We start from the raw sequence: 27346 nt of genomic DNA, 5'->3' as shown, positions 1-27346 counted from the left end.
AATATGTCCTGCCACTCCCTTCTGGCTTGCAGAGTTTCTGCTGAAAGATCAGTTGTTAACCTTATGGGGATTCCCTTGTATGTTATTTGTTGTTTCTCCCGTGCTGCTTTTAGTATTTTTTCTTTGTATTTAATTTTTGATAGTTTGATTAATATGTGTCTTGGTGTGTTTCTCCTTGGATTTATCCTGTATGGGACTCTCTGTGCTTCCTGGACTTGATTAACTATTTCCTTTCCCATATTAAGGAAGTTTTCAACTATAATCTCTTCAAATATTTTCTCAATCCCTTTCTTTCTCTCTTCTTCTTCTGGGACCCCTATAATTCGAATGTTGGTGTGTTTAATGTGTCCCAGAGGTCTCTGAGACTGTCCTCAATTCTCTTCATTCTTTTTTCTTTATTCTGCTCTGCGGTAGTTATTTATACTATTTTATCTTCCAGGTCACTTGTCCATTTTTCTTCCTCAGTTATTCCGCTATTGATTCCTTCTAGAGAATTTTTAATTTCATTTATTGTGCTGTTCATCATTGTTTGTTTGCTCTTTAGTTCTTCTAGGTCCTTGTTAAATGTTTCTTGCATTTTGTCTATTCTATTTCCAAGATTTTGGATCATCTTCACTATCATTATTCTGAATTCCTTTTCAGGTAGTCTGCCTATTTCCTCTTCATTTGTTTGGTCTGGTTGGTTTTTACCTTGCTCCTTCATCTGCTGTGTGTTTCTCTGTCTTCTCATTTTGCTTAACATACTATGTTTGGGGTCTCCTTTTCGCAGGCTGCAGGTTTGTAGTTCCCATTGTTTTTGGTGTCTGCCCCCAGTGGCTAAGGTTGGTTCAGTGGGTTGTGTAGGCTTCCTGGTGGAGGGGACTGGTGCCTGTGTTCTGGTGGATGAGGCTGGATCTTGTCTTTCTGGTGGGCAGGACCGCACCCAGTGGTGTTTTTTTGGGGTGTCTGTGACCTCATTATGATTTTAGGCAGCCTCTCTGCTAATGGGTGGGGTTGTGTTTCTCTCTTGCTATTTGTTTGACTTAGGGTGTCCAGCACTGTAGCTTGCTGGTTGTTGAGTGAAGGTGGGTCTTACCGTTGAGTTGGAGATCTCTGGGAGAGGTTTTGCCATTTGATATTACGTGGAGCTGGGAGGTCTCTCGTGGACCAATGTCCTGAACTCGGTTCTCCCACCTCAGAGGCACAGGCCTGACACCCGGCTGGAGCACCAACACCCTGTCAGCCACCCTGTGTTGTCCTGCAAACTCCAGAACCCACACTCCAGAGGCCCTCCTTTCGATGTGCTGCCACTCCCCTTCTCTTTACGTACATTCTGTCTATGAAATAATCATAAGAAGTAGGATGCTTGAAACCAGTGTTTGCCACATGGAAACAAACATGCAAAGAAAGCAGAGAGCTTGACCAAAGCCACACAGACGAGAGCTGAATCAGGAATGGAGTCAGTGTTTAAACACTGGGCTCTGAGGCCACCACCCCACTCCTGTGTTCACAGGAGACATCGTGAATGGGTCTAAGAACATTTTCCTCTCAGCCCAGATGCAGCCTCAAATGTCAGTGGAAGGTTCTAGGCAGAAACCACCAATCAAAAAAACCATAAGGTCCCAAGGGCAGGGACCGGTCTGGTTTAGGGCAACACTGGGTCCCTAGCACCTACCCCAGTGTGTGGTACTTAGTAGAAGCTCAATAAATATTTATGGAACGAATGGAGAGAGGGAAAGCGGAAAGGAAGGAAGGTCCCAGGCAGAGAAGGTTAGCTGCCTGCCAAAGTTAGCTTTCTTCCTCCACGGTGTAGGTTATTGCTGTGGTGCAATACACAGCCTGCTTCACAACTGGTTGCACTCAGGTGACAAACTCTCCCCAGTGAAATGAGAGTGGAAGGGAGAAGGGCCACACTGGGGCGAGGCTTCTGGGAAGTGGTGTGGCTCCTCCCGGCCTCTCTCCTGCTGGACTGGAGCAGCCTCCTAGTGGATTTCATGGCCACAAGGCAGAGCCTGGGGCCCGGAGTCACTGCATCCTGTAGAGCCAGCTGCCATCAGGAAGGTGGCCGGACCGTCTGCCCTGAGCAGGCAGGAGCGCGGCTGGCTGTGCAGGCTCCTGGACTCGCTTTCAGGGGGACTCAGGCCACTGCTGAACCCAAGTTCCTTCTGGAAACTTTAGCTCCATTCAACATGTAATGTGTTTCTGTTTAATCATGTGCACTACAGTTTCCATTTGGGAATTAACTGTTTGTTAAGGGATGCGAGTCCCTCTTTAAACACAGAGAAATACGAGGAGCTGTTTTAGGTCAGGTTCCGTAAACATGGAGCCAGTGGTTTACGGAGGGGGCGGTGCTCTCAGAAGAAAAGCCTGTAAGAGAAAGAGGCAGAGGCAGGACAGGAACAGGGATGGACCAAGCAAAGCTGTGGTTCAGCCTCAGCCTGACCCACGGGGAGCTCTGGAGTATGAGAGGCATCAGAGTCTTCCGAGCTTGAGGCAAGGGAGCCCGGCTTTTGTAGCCACACCAGTCACTCACTGGTCCTTGGTGGTGGCGAGGGGTGGGGAATGCCTCCTCCCAGGCATCTCCGCGCGAGGCAGCATCCGTCACCCAGGTTAGTTCTCTCGAGAGGGCTGCATGTGGAGCCGTCAGCCACAGCACTCACAGCTGGGGTTCCAGGCAGGGAACTAAGAATCTGTGCTACAGGGGCAGCTGGGGGGAAGGGGACAAAGAAAATGCGGAATGAGGTGGTGCGCAGTGACGCTCTCTCGTGTGACCCTCACAACAGCCCCAAGAGGTAGGTTCTCTCATTGCTACTGTTCCATTTTACAGATGTGGGTATTGAGGCTTAGAAAGGTTAAGGACCCAGATGTTGAATGTGGCAGAGCAGGAGTTTGAACACAAGCAGATCTGGCTCTGGAGCTCCACACATCACTGTTGCACAATCCTCTTCCTTCAATGCAGAAGGGGTCCAAGGGAGAGGACACGGCAGCATCTCTCAGCACCTTGACGTTTCCACGTGGGAGTTTGCCTGGCCTTTGTCTCCAGGGGCGGCACCCTCCAGGAAAACAGCTGGCGGGACAGCTGGTCTGGCCGGGGACCCCACCCAGGGGTTGCAGACAGGACGAGGCAAGCGGTCCTTTAGCTTTGGGATCCTCTGAGCGGCCGCCCTGCAGGGTGTGCAGTCAGCTCCCTGACTCAGAGGCTGCCGGCCTCCTGGTTTGCTGATTTTGCAAAATAAGCAGGTCCTGGGTTGCTTCCCGCGTGCCTTTGGGGTGCCTGGCTTTCCTGGGAGTGGTGGGAGAAAGGGTGTTTAAGTCAGTGTGAGAAACACACTGACCAAACTGGTCCCCCCGCCCCCACCCCGAGACTGCAAGATACAGTGCAGAGGGAGGATACCTAGGGATGCGCAGCCTGCAGACTCAAGCTCTGCTACCTGGGCTCGGATCCCAGCCCATCACTACGGGCGAGGTGGCCCAGGGCAAATCCCTCACCCTCTCTACGCCTGTAGATAAAAACAGGCTCATCCTCGTAGAGGTTTTGTGAGAATTAATTGAGCTAATGCGTGGGAAGTGCCTAGTACATGCCAAGAACTCAGTTAATTTTTACAATCATGGGACTGGGTCTTGTTTTTTTTTTTTGCGGTACGCGGGCCTTTCACTGTTGTGGCCTCTCCCGTTGCGGAGCACAGGCTCCGGACGTGCAGGCTCAGTGGCCATGGCTCACAGGCCCAGCCGCTCCGCAGCATGTGGGATCTTCCCGGACCGGGGCACGAACCCGTGTCCCCTGCATCGGCAGGCGGACTCTCAACCACTGCGCCACCAGGGAAGCCCGGGACTGGGTTTTTGATCCCAGCTCTCCATCCCTCGTAGAGCAAACACCAGTTTCTACCCTGCACTATAAAAATGGGAAATTTACCCTGTGCCATTCCAAGCTTCAATTCCCCTCCAGTATCGCCTGCTTTTGTTCACCGTCCAGTGCCTTCAGGTGACTGTCGCTTGTGTTTGTCCAGCATCTACAGTTATTACCAGAAGCCAGAAGTCCACACCATCTGTTTTCACACTCTACCACCCCTGCGTGACGCTCAGAGGGGTGAAGCAGGTTACCCACCGCTTCTCAGCTACAACGTGCCGGAGGTTGCAAGTGGGCCTGGAATCCAGCTCCAGCCCCCTGCTTCTTCTCTCTCCCCTCACACTTATTTGTGCGTCATAGGAATATTTACCAAGCGCCGACATTGCACCAGGCACTGTGTTGGTCCTGGTGACACGGCCGTGAACGGCTTCGACGAGGTCCCTGTGCTCAAAGGCTCACATTCTAGTAGCAAAGTCGGACAGTGGGCAAGCAAACAACCCCCGAAATGAGGCAGTTGTGGGTGATGACAGGTGCACCAAAGGAAATGAGACAGGACGACGGGAAACACAGTGATAAGGTGGAAACCGCTCTGGTTTGGTGGTCCAGGCGGGTGACATTGCACAAGAAGCAAGAGTGAGGTGAGGGCGGGAGCCGGTGGGTTTCTGGGGAAAAGGCTTTTCCGAGCAGAACAAGAGCAGAGCTAGAGGAGGGAGCAAGCCTGGCTCGTGTTCATGGAACACAGGGAGGCCAGTGTGGCTGCAGCTGAGTGAGCTGGAGGAGAGCAAGGACACGAGAGCAGGGAGGGGCAGGGCCGCATCACCCCGTGCCGGCGCCTCTTCAGAGCTCATCCCAGCCCTGGGCCCCACTCCCTCCACAGCTGTGCCCCAACCCCAAGGACCACTTTTGTAGCATCCAGATGCACAGTTAGAAGCTCAGGGAATCTGATGGCTGCAGTCTCTGGGCTCCTCCCTCACTCCATCATCATTCTTATTGTTATTATTAGATTGTCATCAGCCCTATTTAACAAGTGAGGAAAGTGACTCAGAGACGCTTAGTGACGTGTCCAGGGTCACACAGCTAGAAAATGGAAGAACTGGGATTTGACCCCAGGCTAATTTTACCACTGCCCTTCATTGGCTCAGGACGCAGGGCCCTGTGAATCCTAGACACCCCTAAGTCCAAGCTAATACACACTCAACTTTATGTGTTTGCTATGCCTTCAAGCGGCCACAGCACACATGCTGGCCCTAGGCTCAAACTATGGCCCGAGAGCCCAGTCCTGCTGGCCCTCTTCCTGTCTGGGGAAATACATTTTTACAGAACAGAGCCACACCCCTTTGTTTACAGATTGCCTGTGGCTGCTTTCCTGCTCCAGTGCAGAACTGAGTAGCTGCCACTGAGACCGTATGGCCCTCAAAGCCTAAAGTATTGACTATCTGGCCCTTCACAGGAAAGGATTGCAGACCCTGAGGCACCTGCTCTCAGCTTCTGTCTGCAGGGGCGTGACTCTGGAAAGACACCTTGATTGCGCAGGGCCCAGCCCAGGGGCCAGCACAAAGTGGGCCTTTAAAGCAGGTGGTTAATTCTTCCCTGGCCTGGAACAAATGCCCCTTCCCTGAGGGGAGACACCACAACCCCAGGAGGCCTGGGCACTGCCCCCTCTCTCTCTCAGAGGGGATGTGCTGGCAGAAGCCTCTTCTGCATATGCTGCCAGCAGTTGCCAGACTTACAAATAAAAGTACAAGACAGGACTTCCCTGGTGGCGCAGTGGTTAAGAATCCGCCTGCCAATGTAGGGGACATGGGTTCGAGTCCTGGTCCGGGAAGATCCCACATGCCGCGGAGCAACGAAGCCCGTGTGCCACAGCTACTGAGCCTGTGCTCTAGAGCCCGCGAGCCACAACTACTGAGCCCGTGTGCTGCAACTGCTGAAGCCCGTGCACCTAGAGCCCATGCTCCACAACAAGAGAAGCCACTGCAATGAGAAGCGCACGCACCGCAACGAAGAGTAGCCCCCACTCGCCACAACTAGAGAAAGCCTGCACACTGCAACGAAGACCCAAAGCAGCCAAAAAAAAAAAAAGTACAAGACAGCCAGTTAAATTCAAATTTCAGATAAACAACAAATAAGTTTTTAGCATAAGTATGTCCCAACTATTACATGGGACATACTTATACTAAAAAGTGACTCTAATATTATTATGCTAAACTTCTGAAGTTATTATACTAAATTCCAAATTTATTATGCCAAAATTTTTAGGATAAGTTACGTCCCCAATATTTCATGGGACATACTTATGCTAAAAATTATTCTACTAAATTTCTAAAATTATTGTACTAAATTCTAAATTATTATACTAAAATCTTTACTATCAGTAAATCCCCAAAATTACTTCTGGAACATACTTTAACGAAAAACAATTTCTAAAATTATGAAATTATGAAATTATTATACTTAATTCCAAATTTATTATGCCCAAATAGTGTAAGTATATCCCAAATATTTCATGGGACATACTTATGCTTTAAAAAATTTATCCATTGTTTATCTGAAATTCCAATTTAACCAGTTTCTTGTGTTTCATCTGGAAATAGTACAAGGGAGCTAATTTGGAGGCAGCGAGAGGAAGCTCAGACCTGTAGGGACCTCATCACTGCCAGACTTTTCCAAGGTGGATTGGTTTCCATGGTAGAGCCCGGAATTGTAGCCACAGCAAGTTTCAAAGTCCCTTTCCCAAGTGGTTTTAAAGTAGGATATCCTCTCAGTGCCCAAACAAAGGTGAGCTATTTTCCAAGGGAGCATCCCAAAATCTACTTCTGGAATGCAAAGTCTGTAGCTTTAAGGCAGCAGAAACTTTTAAAAAAAATCATCCTTGTTTTGTTTCGTTTGATATTTCACAAGCTGAGATCTGTTTTTCCTCTCCAAGCCCCTCTGCCCTTGTGTTTCTCTCTCTGGCTCACTCTCTCTGGTTCTCCCTGTCTCACTCTGTTATATTTCTTGCTCGGGGGAACGGAGCAGGAGACAAAATGCCTTTTGACAGGTGACAAAATGGAACGAACATTGTGGAGGGCTTGGGCCCTAATCTGGGTGGCAGAAGGGAGCAGCGATGAGGCTTAGAAATGAAACGAAATTGAGATGGAGGCACGGCTGCTGCAAAGGGGACCTGCAACCAGGGATTTCTGCCCTCCTTCAATTTTAAAAATAATTATTAGGGGCATTATTTTCCAAAACGGGGCAACACAGCTGAATCAGCTTCCAAACTGGGCTGAGCAGGCAGGGTCCAGCTAGGAACCCGGCTTTGTCAGCTGCAGTTAGTCATAATGGTAACAGCGGCCTCTCAGGGTGAGGACCGGAGGAAGCATTTGGCCTCAGTTCTTTTTTAAAAAAAAATTACTTATTTTATTTATTTTTGGCTGCGTTGGGTCTTCATTGCTGTGCACGGGCTTTCTCTAGTTGCGGCGAGCGGGGGCTACTCTTCGTTGCGGTGCGCAGTCTTATCGTGGTGGCTTCTCTTGTTGTGGAGCACGGGCTCTAGGCACGTGGGCTCAGCAGTTGTGGTTCGCGGGCTTAGTTGCTCCGCAGCATCTGGGATCTTCCCGGACCAGGGCTCGAACCTGTGTCCCCTGCATTGGCAGCGGATTCTTAACGACTCAGAGAGGCCAAGTGACTTGCACAAGGTCACACAGCTGATATGAGGCAGAGCTAGGAGTGGGAACTGGGAGGGGCAAACCCCCAACCCCTGCCCTTGTCCACTATTCTGTCCTACAAAAATCTTGCCTATTTTAACCTTTTATGATCTCCACCTTCTCAGAAATCCTCCAGCTTTTCTAGTTGCCTCTCAGGACTTAGCATCCAGTGTTGCGTGTCTGCAGTGACTCTGGATCTGGCTTTGGGTGGGGCTCATCTAAGGGCTGGGGGCATGAACAGAAGTAGCTCGTGTAAAGGGGTGAGCCAGTGCCAATCACACGTGAAGCGCTCAGCCCCTGCACTGTGCCGTCTGTAAGGCTCATCTTCCTCGCCATCACTGAAAGCACTCAGTGCCAGGAATGGAAGATACCTGTTAGGTGCTCAGTATGCGGTAGCTTAAAAATCTCCCCTGGCCTCCCGCTTTGTATCTGCACAGCCGGGCTGGTCTAGGAGACCCATCCATGGACCTCCTGGACATCAGACCTGTCCCCCCTACCTGGGACCCGTCCGAATGCTTATGCCTGTGGCACCTCTTAAAGAATACATACTGAGCAAGCATCTCAGGCCCTCCTGGGGTTTTGGGGAGGGTAAAAGGGGCCCCAAGCAGAAGACTCTGGACCTGCTGCAGGAGTGGGGGGACCACTAAGGGTGGAGCAGACTCAGAGCCATGTGGCCCAGAACCCCAACTCGAGAGACAGTGGGGGGTCTCCTCCCACCTTCCCAGCTCCCGGGCCTTCCCAGGAATTGGAGAGCCCCTTACTTTGCCATTCAGAAGAAGGGACCCTGTGCTGACTTTTGAGAAGTAGGTGAGAAGAAAAGGAGACTGTGGTCTGAGTGTCCCCCAGCACCTTTGAAATTGGCTTTGAGCCTTGCTTTTCTCCTCCAATTCTCTTCCAAACCGGCTCTCCACTTTAGTCCAGAGAAAAGGGGTGAAAAGCAGCCAGTTGGGGCCAGAAGGGCACTTTTGTACTGAAACCTCCCCTGTCTGGGAGAACCCGGATGCCGTTCTGAAATGCAGACTCCAGGGCCCCACCCCAGCCCTCCCCAGGGGGGACTCTAGGAGCTGGTCTGGGACTCTGCATCGTAAAAACCTGCCTTTCTCCATGGTAACACTCAGTTAGAGGTGCAAGGCAAGGGCCAGTAACTTTCAAGATATGATCCTCTCCCAGCTTAAACACAGTTGAAAATCCCTTCCTGGCTTCTCAGTGCTCCTAGAAGGAAGGCCAGCACCTTAGCCTAGCCTGCAGGACAACAACCTCCCGGTGCTTCATCCTGTCACCACTCGCCTGCCATACTGCCCCCTCCTGGGCTGCATACCCGACTCCTGACACTGGACCTTTGCTCTGCCCATCTGTGCTCTCTATACGCTGACCCCAGGGAAACTTTCCGGGGCCCCTGGTCTAGCTCAGCTTTGAAAGTTCCCCTTCTGGGCCCACATGCCTCTCATTCAACCACTTCTCTCAGTTTGAGGCCGCTGAGGGGAGGCCCTGAAGCTGCCCCATCCAACTCGGCACCCCCGGCCCCAGGCCTGTGGACAAAGCAGGGTCTGGAGTCCAAGGAGCATTTCCACCCCAGCCCTGGCTGACCATAGCACGGCAAATCCTGAAACCCACCTGGGCCTCCATCTCCATGACTATAAAACAGAGCTAAACTTGCACCTCTCCCAAAGCACTGTTCTGAGGATGACGTGAATGAGTGCGTGTCACACCCTTACCATGGTGTCCGGTATTCATTCAACAAATATTTAGTGAGCGCCTACTGTTCACCGAGCACTGCATCTGCGGAGCTACATCCAAGAAGGAAACCGACAAAGCCACTTCCTGGCTGGAGGACAGACAGTCCACAGATGGATCTAGAAGAGAATGTTTGGCAGTGGGAAGTGTGGTGTGTTTAGTGGTTCATGATGCAGTCAAATGCCGGGGGGATGGAGGACCCTCCTCAGGATATCTGGCCTTGCCAAGCCTTGGTTTTCTCACCTGTGAAGTTGGTGTGATAAGAGAGCCTGCTTCATGGCATCACGGTGAATGTTAGATGAATTAGTAGGTGTGTATCCCTTGCCTTGTGGTACATAAGGGTGAACTATTATTATTAGGACAGACAAAGCAGGGAAACATAACTGGGCAGAATGAGAGGGCACTGTGGGTGCTTTTTTAGGTAGAGAGGACGGGGAAAGCTTCTTGGGGGAGGTGATAAGACGGAAGGACAGAGCCCGGTGGATATTTGGGAGGAGACGAGTCTGGTGGCAGAGGGAACAGCTCATCAGAAGCCCCGAGCGAGATCACAGTTGTCAGGTGCAAGTCCAAGGCTGTTGCGGCTGGAGCTTGGGTATCAAGGCGAGAGCAAGTGATGAGGCTGGAAAAGGGCAGAAGCCAGTGAGGCAGGCCACTGCCGGCCTTGCCTTTCATTCCATGTGGCGTGGGAGCCACTGGAGCTTCTGAGCAGGGGAGTGACAGGCTCTGTTGGTCGCTGCATGAGTGAGGCATGTGGGGTTAGGGCAGAAGCAGGGAGCCAGCTGGGAGGCTGCGGGGTCCAGACGTGAAGTGGTGGTGGCTTCGAAAGGGGCCCGGATGACGCAAGCGATGAGAGGTGGTCAGATCCTGCATCCGTTCTGAAGCTGTGGCCAGTAGGAACTACTGACAGATGGGATAGAGCATATGAAAGTGAGAGGTCAATGGCAGCTCTTAAGATTTTGGTCCAACCAGGTGAAAGCGGAGCCAACTACCTAAATGGGGGCAGCGCACAGAGCGTAACACCATCAATGGTAATTATCGTTGAATTATTTTAAGAGTTGTGGCAGAGTGATACATGTTTGACTCATCCTCCTTCAAGCCCCAAGCTCACTGGCTGGGTTAAGTCAGCCCTCACAAAGGCAAGGGGTTTTAGTCTGAATAAGAAATGTCAAGCAAGGATAAGTTTGGTTCGCCCTCTATAGGAGGGAATCACTTTGTGTCCATACCTATGGAAAACTTGACTTTTTTTTTTTTATTTTACTTATTTATTTTCATATTTATTTATTTATTTGGTCACTCTGGGTCTTAGTTGCAGCACGCGGGCTCCTTAGTTGTGGCGTGCGAACTCTTAGTTGCAGCATGCATGTGGGATCTAGTTCCTTGACCAGGGATCGAACCCGGGCCCCCTGCATTGGGAGCGCAGAGTCTTAACCACTGCGCCACCAGGGAAGTCCCAAAACTTGACTTTCTGGACAAACACTGAAAGTTGTCAATTGTCCAAGACAGTATCCCTGGGACTTCCCACTTTGTAAACACCCATTTTAGTATTTCCTCAAGTTGTGCATATTCTAGAGCAATTTGGAAAGCAGCTCCTTCTCCAACCCCATTTATACCTAATACATCCCAAGGACAAACCCAAGGGGTGGCTTTGGAATTTTCAGTCTCAATGCCCCTCTCTCTGGATGGTGCTAATCAAGACCTGAATGTATTTCAGGTGCACATAGGTGTATATACAGGTGCATGGAAATTCATTACAATGTTTTACTGTGTCCTCTGCACACCCGGATTCGTTGAGCTGAAGTTTCCTTGGTAAACATTTCCTAAACCACAGAAGAACAATACAACATCATTGCCCACAGAAACACACACACACACACACACAAAGAAACACACACAAAACCACACACAAAAAACCTTTCCTGAAGGTAGAGGAATCTCGAGGGAGGTGGAAAAGTGGAAAGGAGGTCCTTTCCCCAAGAGGCTGCCCTCGTGGTGTTTCCAGTTAATAAAGTACAGCAGATTGGACTTCTGTGAGATTCCCTCAAATTGTAGACATTTCTTCTAAAACCCTGACTAGTAATAGTCCGTGATAGGCATGAGTGATTGATACTTGATGGGGGCCAATATTCATCATCATCATCTTTGATGGCTATCTTCTGCCAGCCAGCCAGCCCCTCACCTGTGTCGGCTCCAAGACACACAGCTACCTGCAAGGGACCTGTTTTTACATTCCCTGCCCTAGATGCATGTCGGGGCAAGAATCTTCCTTCTGTGCTGCACGTATTCCTCTCAAAATCTTCTCCAACTTCCCAGGCCACTTGGTAGCACGGAAAAGCCTCTTCCTAGAATCTCTCCGCGCATCTCGTTCAAGTTCCAAACTCATCTCCTGTCATTTATAATCATTTGGCAAGTTTCATTTAAAAAGAAAATCCATTTAATGAAATATTTCTGTTTAAATACCAGCACATTAGATTTGCAAAAATGGACCCATCTTGAATATATTTAAGCAAAAATCAATAAAGGTTAATAGCATACTGCCGGGGCATCACGATGGCAAAAAGCCAAATAATTCCTTTTGTAATTGAACAGTATCACTGGAGTGTGGGTGGAAATCAACAATGACATTTCTACCACATCTATGCAAATGGTGTGTGAAATTCAGCCATTGGGAATGGCTGTGATAGCCACATACAATTCAAATTTGACTAATTAGGTGAACTGTGCAATTTTCCATTTTTTAATAGGAAAGGGGGGACGGCAAGGCAATTTTGAGAGGGTTGAGGCCAGAAGGGGTGGGGGGAAAATCATGTGAAGACAGCAAAGTCTTTAACAACAACGGAATTTGAAAAAAAGGATTTAATTGGAACCTATTAGGAGACAACCCAGCTGGTTTGAAGGACAAGATTAAAAATATTTCATTAACGCACATGTGACTATGCAAATAGACGCCCGAGGAATTTATCATTTTCTCAAGTCACTTACTGCCCGGCACTTTCTCCAAAGGAAAGTGGCTCATAGACCATTAGGCTCAAGAGACTTTGTAGTTCTTTCTGGTCTCTGTTATTGATTTCCCCCCAGGGCGATGGTTATCTGTCGTTGCCCTTGAACGTCAATTTCCACTCTTCCTATGGGCATGTTGTGTGTTCTTGAGGAAACCGAACCTCCTCTGTTCTTAGCCCTGAATTCTGAGTCAAGAGTATCCCATCACCGGCCTCCGGGTGGACCCTGATTGGCTAAAACCGGTTGTCAAGTTCGACCCCCCCAGGACACAAGGATTGGTTCAGTGGATGGGCACATCACCAAATCCACATCAAGACGATGTGAAGAATACATATATTTCCTTGCTCTGTCAGCTGAGAGGGTCTAGAAGCAATGGCACCCCAGTAACAAGAAGCCCACCTAGAGTCTAGATCTTAGTTTCTAACGTCATTCTCAACTAAAAGGAACCGGGGCTCCTTGGAGAGATCGCTGATCCCAGGGCCCGGGTGGGAAATATACAAGATATACCTTACAGTGTCAGAAAGTAAGGAACTGTTAAAACAAACACACAAACAAAAAACCCCACAATAATGTGGGCATGTCAAAGGGACACCAGAGCCTCCCAATGGTCAAAGCTAGAACAATTTGAACAGAAAAGTGAAGTAGTGTTGGATTATAACCCAAGGTATAAAATAAAAAGATGTACAGTCCACAGTGGTATAAGTAAATGATTGAACAATGAATAAATAAATACATAAAAATAGACAAATCTCCCATGCAGAAAAATTCCAAATAATTTCCGTAGCTACTTCACCCCCAGTGAGATGGAGCATAATTCCCCTATTTCTTTGTGTGTGGTTTTTTGTTTTGTTTTGTTTTGTTTTTTTGTGGTACGTGGACCTCTCACTGTTGCGGCCTCTCCCATTGCGGAGCACAGGCTCCGGACGCGCAGACTCAGCGACCATGGCTCATGGGCCCAGCCGCTCCGCGGCATGTGGCATCTTCCCGGACCGGGGCACGAACCCGCGTCCCCTGCATCGGCAGGCGGACTCTCAACCACTGCGCCACCAGGGAAGCCCCTCCCCCATTTCTTAAGTGTGGGCTGCACCTAGTGATGTCCCTCCAAAGAGCACAGGATGGAAAGGGTGAAAAAAAGAGTAACTTTACAGCAGAGAAACCTGGCAAACATGACCTCAGTCAGGTGATCTAGGTCAACAACAGTGATAAACAACATTTCTGGTGTGGACCTTTCATATGATGTGATGAGAAGGGCCCTTTACCTGTGGGGTCTTCCTCCCCCAAACTCATGACCCCAGGATATTCTTGAGAAAACATCAGACAAATCTGAAATGAGGGACAGTCTAGGGAATATCAGAGCAGTTCTCCTCCAAACTGCCAAAGTCATCAAAAGCAAGGAAAATGAGAATCTATCACAGCCAAGGGAGACACCACAACTAAATGTCATGTGGCGTCCTGGGTGGGATCCTGAACCAGAAAAAGGACATTAGGGAAAAGCTAAGGGAATCTGAATAAACTTTGGACTTTAGTTAATAATCTTGTATCAACACTGGTTATTAATCGTGACACATACTCATCTAAGATGTTAACAATAGAAGAAGCAAGGTGTGGGGTGTATGGGAACTCCCGGTACTATCTTTGCAATTTTCTTCTGTAAATCTGAAACTATCCTAAAGTTTAAAAAAATATTATTTAAAAAATCTGATATGAAGTGATATTTATAGGGGCTGCTGGAAAAAGAAAGCTCTCTTGTGCTGCATCATGTGTACAGTGTAAAGATTTGGAGTTTAAAACTGAGTGCACCATTTAGCTGCCGAAGAGGGAGAGACTGGAGCTACTGGCAGTTGCTCGGTGCAGCCTGGAGACAAACTCACTGCAGAACGCAGAAAGAAGAGGTGGAGAGAAACCAAGTCCTTGGCGGTATGCATGAGCTGCTGGATCGAGCCTTGCCTGAAACTAACATTACTCTTGACTTTTCTGATTCTGAGCCAGTACATAAATCCCTTTATTGTCTGAGTAGGAGTTTTGGAAAACTGAAGCATCATGATTAATTATGCACTGTTTAGAATGATTCCCCATCTTCTCTGATCTTTGCATGATCCCCAGATTCTGAGCTCACACTCTGTTGGGCTTGGGGTACAATTTAATCGTCAACAAAGTCTGAGCAGTGTATTCTTTGGGGATACTTCCTCACTGTTTCCAAGGGCAGAAAGAGTAAGGTGTATGGGCTGGGGGCTGCAGGGATCCCTGGGCTAATGAGGTCTTCGGAGCTGGCCTTGAGTTCCCACCCAATAATCTGTCTCCCCAGTAAAGAAGCTGTTGCCAGAGGATGATTTCTGGAGGATTCTTTTGTTGGAGCCGAGACCTGAGCTCACTGCTTCTCAGTTTTGTGCGGTTTGTGGCTATGGCTCTTTGTTGTTTTGCTAAAGGATGTGGCTGGAGGTGGGGTATGACTGCTGTTTGGGATTTCATGTCTGCTCTAGACTTCATTGGAAGATCACCCCCTCCTAGCCCTACCTCATCACACATTGTGATGTTTCTGTTTGTTATTTTTGTAATCCTTTTTGTGTAGATTATTTAACCTTGCAGAACTTCAGAAATGAATGCCGTTTGTGGAAATAAACAATCAAGTATTTCTAAATTGTCCCTGAACCCCCAGGGAAGGGATCGTCTCTTAATCATCTTTATTTTCCCAGTACTCAAGTCCCCGGTACAATGCGGCAAGTCAACATATGAATGAGTCTGTTAACTCTCTGTACACAGACAGGCCAGACACTTGTTGGGGGCAGGACGTGCTCGATTCTGTCTGGGTCCAGCTTCTTCCTTCTCCGTACCCCTCACTGCCTGCCCAATCACCAGCCTTCCAGCATGTTCTTAGAGGGAGGGACTTCTTGCCTGAGTGGCTAGCAACACCCCAGATCCTCCTGACCCCTGTAAGCATAAGCTCTTGTGAAGATTGGCTAAAAGCATTTGAAATGCCAGGCCCACTAATAGCCAGGATCCGTGCTTTGGACGGGACCCTTTAATCTCCTCCTTCGCTACAAAGGGAATGAAGGATTCTCCTAAGACTGTCAGTCAAACCATTACGGTTTTGTGAAAGGTGTGACCTCAACTTGGAGACACATACCTGACCTTTTACCTGCTCTTTCATGTTGTTTAATTCAGCTGCACCGGATTTCAAGAGATCTTAGCAAAAGTCACCGTTATCAAAAAAAAAAAAAAAAAGTCACCGTTATCCCCCCAAAACCCTGATGCATAAAATCCTAAACTCTTCAGTTTTCTATTTTCATTTGTTCTGAATGTCACGTTACCTCTTGCTTCGAAGGAATCCATTCATTCAACAGATCTTTGTTGAGAGTCTCTGTGTGGCAGGCACTGTTCTAGGGCTGGAACACGGCTATGGTGAGACAGGCAAGGTCTGCTTGAACCCAGATGATCTCTTAATGACTGAACTCTGCAAAATGCCTCCCTAATATGCAAGGAGGTAGGACTACTTCAATTCAAATATTTGTTGGGGATTTTTTGTAGTTGGATGAGCTAGAGCCAGGGAAGAGCCCTTGTCTTTGGGGCAAGGACATATAAACCTGGGCAGGTGTATACAGTTGAGTGTGGCATAACGCTAGGGTAAGATGCTAAAGTCAGTGAGAAAGGCGAACATCTTCTAGGGCAAAACGTAGCCTTGAAAATCCCTGAGATCTCCTTAGAGTGCTGGTTTGTGCACCCAGTCCTGTAGGGTAATATGTATATATCAACGTATAATGTGTGTAGACATGTGTTACGTACTGCAAGCAGTAAATATGCAGAATTCATTTCACAAGGTTTTCTGTTACAGCAGAAACAGTACATAGAGAGCACTGAAATTCCAGAGTAGCCTCCGCCAGCCTCCCTGCTGGCTGTTAATTTGGCAGCTGGAGGAGCCCTGTTAAGCCAGGTAGGATCTCACTGCAGCTCCAGCAACTCCCCTTACACACAGGGTAGAACCAAGGCCCCCAGGACCCTGGAACCTGGCCCCCTTCCCTCTGCTCGCACCAGCCCCCTGCACGTTCCAGCCCGCCGTGGTTGCCTCCTTGCGTTTCTGGAACCCATCAGGCCTGCTCTCAGCGTGGGCTGCTGTCCCCTCTGTCTGCACGTCCCAGGGAGCCACAGACTCACCTCTGAAGGTCTCCCCTGACTGTCACCCTGACCACCGCCCTTAATGCTCACCTCTAGTCCCCTCCCCTGCTTTATTTTTCTCTAGGCAGTTTACTGCTATCAGACACCCCCTGCTTTATTTTAAAATTTTGTTTAATTGTAAGCCCCAGGAGGATGAGGTTTCATGACAACGTTTTGTTTTCTGATGTTTGCTCGGCTCCTAGAAATGTGCTCAGTACTGGCAGGTGGTTAATTGATATTTGCTGAATGAATGAATGAATAGCACCTGTGCCCAGTGGCTTATGCATCAGTCAGTCCGAGTCATTCATTCAAAATGTTGTGCAGACTTACCGGATGCTACGCTTCAATCAAAAGTTTACTTAAAATGGGGACTTCCCTGATGGCACAACAGTGAAGACTCCGCGTTCCCAAAGCAGGGGCCCCGAGTTCGATCCCTAGTTCGGTCAGGGAACTAGATCCCACATCATGCCGCAACTAAGGAGCCCACCTGCTGTAGCCAAGACCCAGCGCAACCAAATAAATAAATAAAATAAATATTTAAAAAAATTTACTTAAAATGGAGTGGAGGGAGGGTGTCTTCATGTCCACTCTATGAGATACAGTTATCGCTGTTTAAGTGAGGAGGAAAGAAAGGTTCAAGAGGGGTAAAGTGGCTTATTTATCTTCTCCTAATCGACAAGCAGCAGGTAAGCCTGTTCTAGGAGAGCTCGGGACTGTCACCGTTTCTCCTCCCTCCCATAAGTGAGCCCTGGGAGGGGAAAGTGTGTTGTGGGCACCATCAAGAGACAAAGAAGGTACTTGAATGTCCATTTCTCCTGGGTGGTTTGTTGACCGGGCAAATGTGTGTTGCGTGACTAAAGAGACAGAGCCACGCTCTTCCCTTTGTAGCCTCTGCTGCAACACACTGTAGATGAAAGAATTGGAGGGGGAGGAAAGAAGATGTGCAGAAGGGAAACAGAGGCAAGATCAGATCTTGCCGATTTCTAGTTTCATGGTATCTCTCAGGCTAGTGGCATCTCTGCCCTAACCAATGTAGAAGTTAGCAAAGAACAACAAGAATTAGCATCGATAGAGAATTTTTTCCACTCCCGACTGTCCGTGAGTTATGAAGCAAAATTCCAGTCCATTGCAGTTTAAATAAGGAAATAGCTCAGATGTAAATGGTAAGTAGCTGTAAGTAGGTAGAGGGAGAGAGATACTGCCTTTCCTCCACCCTAAGAGGCCATCTGGCTTTGAAGATGGAGGAAGGGGCCGTGAGCTAAGGAATGTGGGCAGCTTAGGGTGTAAGAACATTGGAACGAGTGACCTGTCTGGAGTCAAACAGCCCTGAATTCAAATTCTGGTTTCTTCATTAACTAGTTATAGGACTTTAGGTAAGTCATGCTGCCATTCGTCTATCCGCCCACCCATCCATCCATCCATCCATCTATCTACTCAACAAATATTAACTGAACTCCTGCTACACACTAGGTATTTGAGAAGGGAAGCCAACAGAATTCCCTGTGTCTGTTTTAAACAATACAGAGACCAAGCCAAACAGAATTGCTTGCTGCAAGAGATATATGCACCCGGAAGATAAGACTGTCAACTAACTAAACAGCTTCCTTATCAAGAGCTTTTTTGCAAAGGACTTAACGTTCAGTGGAACAGTGGCTCTCGATGTCTGTATCCTAATCCCTGGAACCTGTGAATATGTTTCATTTCACTGCAAAAGGGGACGTTGCAGATGTGATTGGGTTAAGGGTCTTGAGATGCGGAGATTATCCTGGATTATCCAAGTGGGATTAATGTAACCACAAGGATTCTTATAAGGGAACAAGGGAGGCAGGAGGTGTAGTGTCAGAGTGCAAGAGAACAGCTCCACTGGCCATTGCTGGCTTTGAAGATGGAGGAAGGGGCCACGAGCTAAGGAATGTGGGCAGCTTCTAGAAGCTGGAAAAGGCAAGGAAACGAATTCTTCCCAGAGCCTCCAGAAGGACGGCTCTGTCCACACCTTGCTTTTATTTTATTTCAATTTATTTGATTTTTAAATTTTTTGAAAATTAAAAAAAATTTTATTTTATATTGCAGCCTAGTTGATTAACAATGTTGGGTCAACACCTTGATTTTAGTCTCGTGGGACCCATTTCAGACTTTTGACCGCCAGAACTGTAAGAAAATACATTTGTGTTAAGGCACCAAGTTTGTGGTAATTTATTATAGCAGCAGCAGGAAATTAATACAATGTCAGATGGTAAATATTTTCATTTTTGAGGGTTGTATGTTCTCTTTCGCAACCTCTGCCACTGATGGTAAATGAATGAGCATGGCCAGATTTGGCCCCCGGGCCAGAATATGTCGACTCCTGTCCTAACATATTAAATAGAGAGTAATAATAGTAAAATGTTTTGTGAGCGTGAAATGAAATCATGCATATAAAACTTCTAGTGGTGCCTTAGAAATAGCAAGCACCCAGTAAAGTTTATTATTATTTTCTTAATCAATATTATGGTAGTGGTTATATGAGGAGGAATGTACTTGATTTTTCCAGGAGTCTGCCCAACAGAACACCACAAGGATAGGCCAAGAATCTTCTATTTGTTAGATATTTCTGATTAAAGCTCTTCACCAGCAGCTCATAGACACCACATAAGGGGAAAAACAGCTTGGGGAGGAAGAAAAAATGAGAAGAATTGTCTTCACCTGAAAATGACAACCTGGAACAGATCCGGTGAAAAACAAACATCTCTAAGTCACAGGATCACCTCGGCTTTGAATGGCATGGGGTTCTCCTGTTACTACCTTCCCATTCCGGCATTGACGTATTTTGTTACTAATTGCTTCTTCAAACCTCATCAATGATCTTTTGCACTTTCCGCAAAGAAATGTTGAAAGCTTTTAATGAAGAAATTAATTATGTACAGTCTTGAATGCAAATTAGACTAATTAATTGTAGCATTGATACCCTCTCCTAGCACAAAATATGAGAACTGGCATTATACATATTTATAAGGTACAGTACATTTTGACAGATGCCTGAAGATTGTGATGAAAAGGTGGTCAAGGTGTCTGAAAGGACACCTTCTCTCTGACAGATGAATGTGGCTGCATTTCGTGAGAAGTTTGGTTTAGTTGTCAACAACAGTGACTTCATAATGTTGAGATATGAAAACTTTGGGCATAAAATGGATTTTCCCCCAAAATGGAAAACTTGAGTGGAGTAGAGATGATTGGAACCAGGATTGAATGTTTCTTAGGAAAATTCATTTAAGTGTTCCTGGCTCCTACTGTTTGATTGTCTAAGAACCATTTCCATCAGGGCTGGATGGCTGAATGGTTGGAATTTGCCTCTTTTCATGTATGAGAATAGAGTTGACATCTGTGTGAGTATCACTTGGCCACTGGGAAACAATGTTCTGCTTCACAGAAATCTGTGCTAAATAAAGACCCCAGTAGGGGGGAAAAATGGTCACAATATTTTGTTGCTTCTCCTATCAAGAAATGGAGTTTATTTGTCTACCCTTTGTATCTTGGCTTGGCTGTGTGACTTGCTTTGGCCAATGGGAGGTTAGCAAACATGATACAAGCAGAAGACTGAAAAGTGCTTCTGCACTGGGTTTGCCATCCCTTGCTCCTGCAGGAGACCTTTCTGCCACCAGGAACACAAGCACACGGAGACAGGCTCAGCCATCTCAGACATGACCCCAGGCACGTGAGTGAGGCCATTCTAGATCAGCCAGCCGCCTGCCGAGCCAACCCAGACCAGAGACAGCCCAGCCAACCAATAGAATCATGAAAAGTTTAAAAAACACGTTCGCTGTTTGATACCACTAAGTGTGGAATGATTTGTTACACAGCAAAGGCTAACTGATACAAGTTACCACCAAAATTTCAGAGCACTTTCCTCCTACATTTGGGGGTGGTGGGTATTAAGGACCTTGTTCATGAGTGACTGGTGCTGCTTCCTTGGAAGACTCCACAGATAAAGACCAGTCTTTGGGGAAAGACAGACAATGAAGGAGTAAATCAGTCAATACTTCATTACAAAATGAAGGAAATGAGTTGGACAAAGAGGAATAGAAAACCTTTGGTCTGAGCATGTGTGGCCGACAAGATTGCTGCCTCCCAACAGCCATCTCCTCCCTGCATCTTCTTCCTTTCTGACCAAACCCTTTAAGTCCGTGATAGAGGCTGAAAGTACCAAAGGCCTGTTTGCCAGCTTCCTCTGCAGCCAGGATGGGCATGTGACCCAGTCCTGTCCAGTGGGACCCCAAGGGTATCTGGCAGGGGTATCCTTGGAAAGCCTTCCCTCCCTAACAAAAAAAGACACATCTCTGATGGCACGGTCCTTCTGTGGTTGGCAGAATTCCAAAATGGTGTCCCCAAGATTTCCTGCCCTAACCCCCAGAACTGTGACTATGCTGAGTTATCACTCCTGTGATTATGGCACATTATACAGCAAAAGGGATTTTGAGATGTAATTAAGGCTGCTAAGCAGTTGACTTTGAGCTCATCAAGAGGGAGATTACCTGGACGAGCTCATTCTAATCACGTGAGCCCCTGGAAAGCAGAGAGCTTTCTCTGGCAGGTAGCAGAAGAAGAAGTGAGAGAGATCCAACATGTGAGAAGGACTCATTGAAAGATCATGTTTTGTTGCTGATGGAGGGGCCACCTGGTAAAGACCTGGGAGTGGCCTCTAGGAGTTGAGAGCACCCCACCCCTGGCTGACAGTCAGCATGACGGCAAGGATCCAGGCCTCAGTTTGCTGGTGTGTGGTAGGGGCAGGGGGGTTCTCTTTTCTTCAAAGGTACAACCTCAAAAGGCCATAAGTAGCCACAGTAGGAGCTGGGTGGTCACCTCTAAGAGCAGCAGGGAAACAGGGTCATAGGGCTTCACACAGTGATGGGGAGAAAAACAGACCTGAGCTGGAGAGAGACAGGGTTGGGATCCTACACCCTGGTCAAGCCCCCTCCCCAGGCCTGGCAACACCCAGCTATTGGATCTCCCAGAAGCCACCACTCCTTTAGGAGTTCTGTCTTTCGCTTAAGCTCAGTTTGGTGTTGACCTCTTTGGGGGGAAATGTGTTTTATCCAATACAACACCTTCTACTCTAAGAGGTAAGTTACAGATGGTTAGCTTAGTTGGTGACAGCCTCCAGCTTGGCTCAACTTACACCCCGATCTGTACCTTCTAGCTCCAGTGAGTTTCTCCCAAGGGCAAGCAAATGCCCTAGACCATGCCCACTCAAAGTGTGGTTTGAGGTTTTGGCGCCCATCGGAGAAAAGTGGGCTACTTGTCTTTGAGGGATTTAGGGGAGAATGCTGAGAAACCTGTACAGCTGTCGGACCCTGTACCACATCGAAGCCTCCGACCAGCATCTCGTTTCATTGAACAAACGATAGACAGATGGTGCGGCTGGTAGCCATGCACAGTAGGACCACATATTGGTCTGCAATGTGTTGACAATTAAAAAAATGATCCTTCACCCCTGGTAGCTTGTGAAGACCGCCCCAGGCTCCGGCATGTCAAGGTTTTCCTGGCAGGTATTATAGTTTGAGGCAATCTTTTGAGTTCAAGTCATAGCTTTCTTTCCTGGAAGAAGTGAAGGAGTGTCACTAATTCCTTCATTTCCTGCGGGGGAACCTCTCAGACCCCTGTCTTCCTTAGGACTCCCACACCAGATGGAGAAGTCTCCAGTGCAGCCATTTCTGCACAGCTTTCTTTGGAAGACGACAGAGTAAGAGTGTTAGAAGGAAGGGGTCATCCAGGCAGCACTTCCCAAATTGTGTTCTTTGCCCCCAGGTGGGCCGTGAGAAGGGCCCCAGTGACACAGGAGACACAGCCCGGTGTGTTTCTCTCATGGAAACTGGGGATGGGAATGGCGATGAAGCAAGACCTAGGAAACTGGGAGTGGAAAGGACCCAGAAATTACGCAAATGCTCCATTTCAGTTTCCGGGGAACTGAAGTCAGAGATGTCAGCCTAAGGCCACGAAGTCAGCCAGGGTCACATCCTTGAGCCTCTGACACTAACTTACCTTATTAGGTTACTACAGTGGCTGCTGTAACAAAGATCAAACTAACAGTGACCAGGGCTGGATAGAAGTCGGTTTCCCTTTTGTATCTCAGTGCGGTTGTTCAGGCTGATGCGGTCAGGGGTCCAGGCTCCTTTTCCCTTTGTTCTCTTCCATCTTCAATAAGAGGCATCCGTTCCATAGTCTGGCCTGAGGGATGGGGGTGTAACAGGATCAGATTTAAGTTATAGAAAGATGAGCGGCCTGCAGTGGGAGGCAAGGGGGGCCATGCATGGGAACAGGCCACAGAGTCAAAAGTAGAAACGTGTTAAAATAGGATCCTGTTAAAATAGGGCCAGACAGTAATGAAAACTAATGAAGGGACCCCATGTAAGATGACAAAGGGCAACTCACTCTGGGCTTCGCTCTCTGGGAAGCAATAGGGAGCGGTGCAGACTGTGGCAAACTGGGCCCTGCACACTGTCTGCAGCAGGGCTGCTCGCCTTTGGCCCTATCGACGCTCGGGGCTGTGTAGTCTTCATTCTGGGGAGCTGGCCTGGGTGCGGTAGGATGTTTACCATCATACCTGAACTCCACCCAGTAGATGCCGGTAGCACCCTCCCCCCATTTGTAACAAACAAAATTGTCTCCAGTTGTTGCTAAACGTCCCCTGAAGAGTAAAATCCCGCCCAGCTGAGAAACACCGGTCTCTAGGGAGCAGCCGTCCCTCCTCAACTCCAGCTACAGCGCCCTGTGGGGATGCAGGCTTCCAAGTCTACAAAACTCACATTTTATATTGCCAAATAACCCACTTTTAAAAAAAGTGCCAGCCAACACCACGTGAGACAGATGAAAGCCCCACCCCAGGCCCCAGTTTGCAGCCTCGGAGTGAGCAGTCTATGATGACCACCGAGGGGTGGATGGGATCCTTTTTTCCTTTGAGCCTCGATGGGTGGGAAGAATGTATTTATTTATTTATTATTAATTTTTACTGGCTATAGTTGCTTTACAGTGTTGCTTTAGTTTCTGCTGTACAGCAAAGTGAATCAGCTATACGTATACATATATCCCCTCTTTTTTAGATTTCCTTCCCATTTAGGTCGCCACAGAGCACTGAGTAGAGTTCCCTGTGCTATACAGTAGATTCTCATTAGTTATCTGTTTTATACATAGTGGTGTATATATGTCAGTCCTAATTCCCAATACTTCCTACACTCTCTCCTTCCCCCCCTTGGTAACCATAAGTTTTCTACATCTGTGACTCTATTTCTGCTTTGCGAATAAGTTCATCTGTACCATTTTTCTAGATTCCACATATAAGTGATATCATACGATATTTGTCTTTCTCTTTCTGACTCGCTTCGCTCTGTGTGACAGTCTCTAGGTGTGGATGGGTTTCTTCGTGTACTTATTCTTATGTCCACCAAAGGACCTGTTTTATGGAACCTTCCACTGAATAGCAGCTTGTTCAATATTTGTTGAGTGAGTGAACAACAGAAGCTGACAGCTTATAATGCTAATCCTGTGTCTCCTCTTAACCCCCTAATTTTTATTTGACGTGCAAACCCCTGATCTTTCAGATCACTCCAAAGTTCATTTCTCTCCCCTTCCTGCCCCTTACAGGAATTTAAGAGTTCAAAATAGATTCATCTGAAGTCACAAACCTGATTCCACACAGCTGTCAGCGCCCTCACTTGAAGCCAGCCCTTCCAGAAACACACAGAAGAGCCACACACGCTCACCCTCCCACCCCCTTTTTCAGAGAAAAAGGCCGTGTGTGGGAAAATGCTGTGGGCTTTGTGGTGGTCAGGATGATGAGCTTATGTTGAAAATCCTCTGCTCTGGATGAAAGTAAATAAAACAAAACCTTGTTCTTTAGAATTAACATCAGTGTTTCCTTCCACACTGCTGACATTTCGGACGGCCCCTGCCCCCTCGCCGACATCGCGTAGGAAAGGCTGCTGGTAACGGACCTCCCACGATTGTGTCTCGTTTGCACACTTCCTCCCCTCCCCTGAGCTTCTCCTAGTTGGATGCTTTTGACAGGCTCTGCGGCCTGTTTAGAGGTTGAGTGAAATGTTGCAGATTCGGGGATTCTGGTCTCTGAAGTCAGTTTCTGGTGAGCCCCCTCCCCGCGCCCCAGCCTCCTCGTGTCCCGGCTGGGATGCAAGTTGACAGCGAGCTCTGGGGTCTGCGAGCAGTGGCAGAGGCGAGGCATGCGGGGGACAACACCCTCAAGGGAGGTGATAATACAGACAGGATCCCCTTTGTTCTCTGGGGCTTCCTCTGAGCCTGGGCCCGGCGGATACTTGGCGGACGCTGGCTCACGTGATGCTGCCCGCATCCAGAAGGGGCAGGTAGCATTGTGACCGCACACTCCCCTGCAGGGCCTGTCACTGCAACGCCACCTGCCTGTCTGTGCCACCTCACCTCCCACTGCTCTGCTGCAGCCACACTGGCCTGCCTTCAGTGGCTCCCAGGCAGGAGCTGGCAAAGTTCTTCTGTAAAGGGCCAGATGGTTGGTACGTTTGGCAGCGTGGTTAGTGGCTGCTCTCCTACCGGTACCACTGCAACCTGTGTCCCCAGGAACCCCTTGGTCCTAGGCAAGCAGGGACGGTTGGTCACCCCACTTTGCAGGCCCTCTGGGCTCTGTTGCAGCTGCTCAGCTGTGCCCTTGAAATGCTGCAGCAGCTGGAAAAGAGAGGAAACTGAGGGGGCGTGGCTGTGGGCCCATAAGACTTCATTCATGAAGTCAAGTGGCCAGGCAGAGGGGTTCGCTGCCCCCTGTTCTGAGGCGGCAGTCTCACTCACTCCGCACTTGCATGAGTCGCTCTTCCCTCAGATACGCACCCATGCCTTTGCTCAGCTGTCCCCTCCTCAGAGCCCACGGGTCTCAGGCACCCGGCTGCTGAGTGTTGGCTGCTAAGAACCGCCAGTTGCCTCCTTCTCCAGAGGGATGCTCTCAGGCAAAGGGCGCCACCTCGCCTGGGAGTCTATGCTCTGCCTTTCTGACCGTGGCTGCCCCAGAGGGCCCATGGATAACTCCAGCGCCGCTGCATCCTCACCTCGCTCCCGCCCACATCGCGCATTACTCACTGTCCCATCCCGTTGTTGCATTGTCTTCACAGCGCTGCACACCATCCTAAGTGATCTTGGCTGCACGTTCGTTTACTGATCTGTCGTCTGTCTGCCCCTGGAAGGTAGGGACCACGAGGCCAGGCTGCCTTGTTCCTCACTGGGAGGGAGCCGTGCCAGGCTCACGGCTGGCTCGCCATCGGAATCTGTGGTATTAATGGATGCAGTAACAACTGGGTGAAGCACAAGGGCTCAGAAGGCTTAATACGCTTTGCTCAAGGTCACTGCCGGCAGGAAGGAGAGAACTCGGGTCCTGAGCTGGGCTCTATCACCAGCATTGTGACTTGGGCACGTCACTTGCCCTTTCTGGACACTGACCCCCCAGCCACAGGGGCACGTGTCTGTGTGCAACACGAGAGGCTGAGACGGCCTTAGCTGAGGGCTTGTGCAAATGTGGAGCTGAATGGTTTGAGGAGATGCCCCCTGCGGTTTCCTAATTTGGTTCCACCCCACACCAGGCCCCTGATGACCCCAGCCCCCTGGCTCCCTGGAAGGTCCAGTGCCAGGTAGAGAGATTCCCATCTGCATCTCTTTGTGGCCAATTCTTTTTTCCAACTTCTTGGGCGTGTGACCTGGGCAGTGGGACAGGGCCCTGAACCCAAAAGGGCCACAAATTTTAATGCTCTGCTATGGCTGTCTTGAAATTCTCAATACTTTTTATGGATCTTGATACTCTTTGAACAAGAGCCCAGATTTTTAGTTTGCACTGGGCCCTGCAAATCCTGGAGCTGGCCCTCTGTGCCCTGTTTGCCAGATTTAGTTCCAAGAGCTTTTCAGGCATCATTGTGATTATCTGCAGTCTACACGAGAAGAAACTGAGGCCCAAGGGGACCAAGGGATTCGTCCCTGGGTCACCAAGCAGGGAGGTGGCAGAGCAGGCTTGGAGCAAGGCTAGTTCCTCTCAGAGCCCCCTTCTGCCTTAAGCATCCCACACCCACCATTCTGCTTCTCCTGAGGACATTGGAGCTGCTCAGGAAACAGCCATTGATGATTGAGGTTGATTTTATGTCAGCCTGGGAAGGGAGGCCAGCTCTTCATGTGGCTGCCTCCTTCTCCTCTAATCTTCAGAGCCCTCCTCCTCCAGCAAGGCCTGCAGTCACTGCAGTCCTCTCGTAGCCCACTTCAAAGCTTGGGTGGCCCAGCTCTCCACCTGGTCCAATCCTGTGGAGTCCTGAGGTCATGCCTGCTGGTGGACAGGTGTGCCCAAGCAGCACCTCATTTCCTGGGGGCAAGCATACAGTCTGATTCAGCAGACTGACGTTCACAGCCCCATAACCAAGCTTGGGAATGCAAGTGGTTAGGTGTCAAATTAGCAAGTACCTGCTGCATTTGGAAATATTTATCAACTTATTTTTACTTTTCCTTCTAAGAAAATGCAAAGATGCTTGCAGGGTATATGAAACATAAGGTAAAAACATAAATCAGAAGTCAGGAGAAAAGGAAAACAGATGAAGAAGAATAGGGATATAACAGAAATATAAAACAAAGCCAGAAATAAGACTGTACATGCTGTCATGGGCAGAATAATACCCCCCAAAGGTGTCCAATTTGTAATCCCCAGAACCTGTGAATAGGTGACCTTATGTGGCAAAAGACTTTGCAGATGTGATTAAGTTAAGGATCTTGAGATGCGAGGATTATCCTGGACTATCTGAGTGTGCTCAGCGTAATCACAAAGGTCCTTATCAAAGGAAGTCAGGGCTTCCCCGGTGGCGCAGTGGTTACGAATCTGCCTGCCAGTGCAGGGGACACCAGTTCGAGCCCTGGTCTGGGAAGATCCCACATGCCGCGGAGCACCTAAGCTCGCAAGCCACAACTACTGAGCCTG

Source organism: Neophocaena asiaeorientalis, unplaced genomic scaffold (assembly GCF_003031525.2).
Source record: "Neophocaena asiaeorientalis asiaeorientalis breed wild unplaced genomic scaffold, Neophocaena_asiaeorientalis_V1.1 scaffold606, whole genome shotgun sequence".
NCBI classification, from domain to species: Eukaryota; Metazoa; Chordata; class Mammalia; order Artiodactyla; family Phocoenidae; genus Neophocaena; species Neophocaena asiaeorientalis.
Note: the sequence above shows the minus strand (reverse complement) of the source record.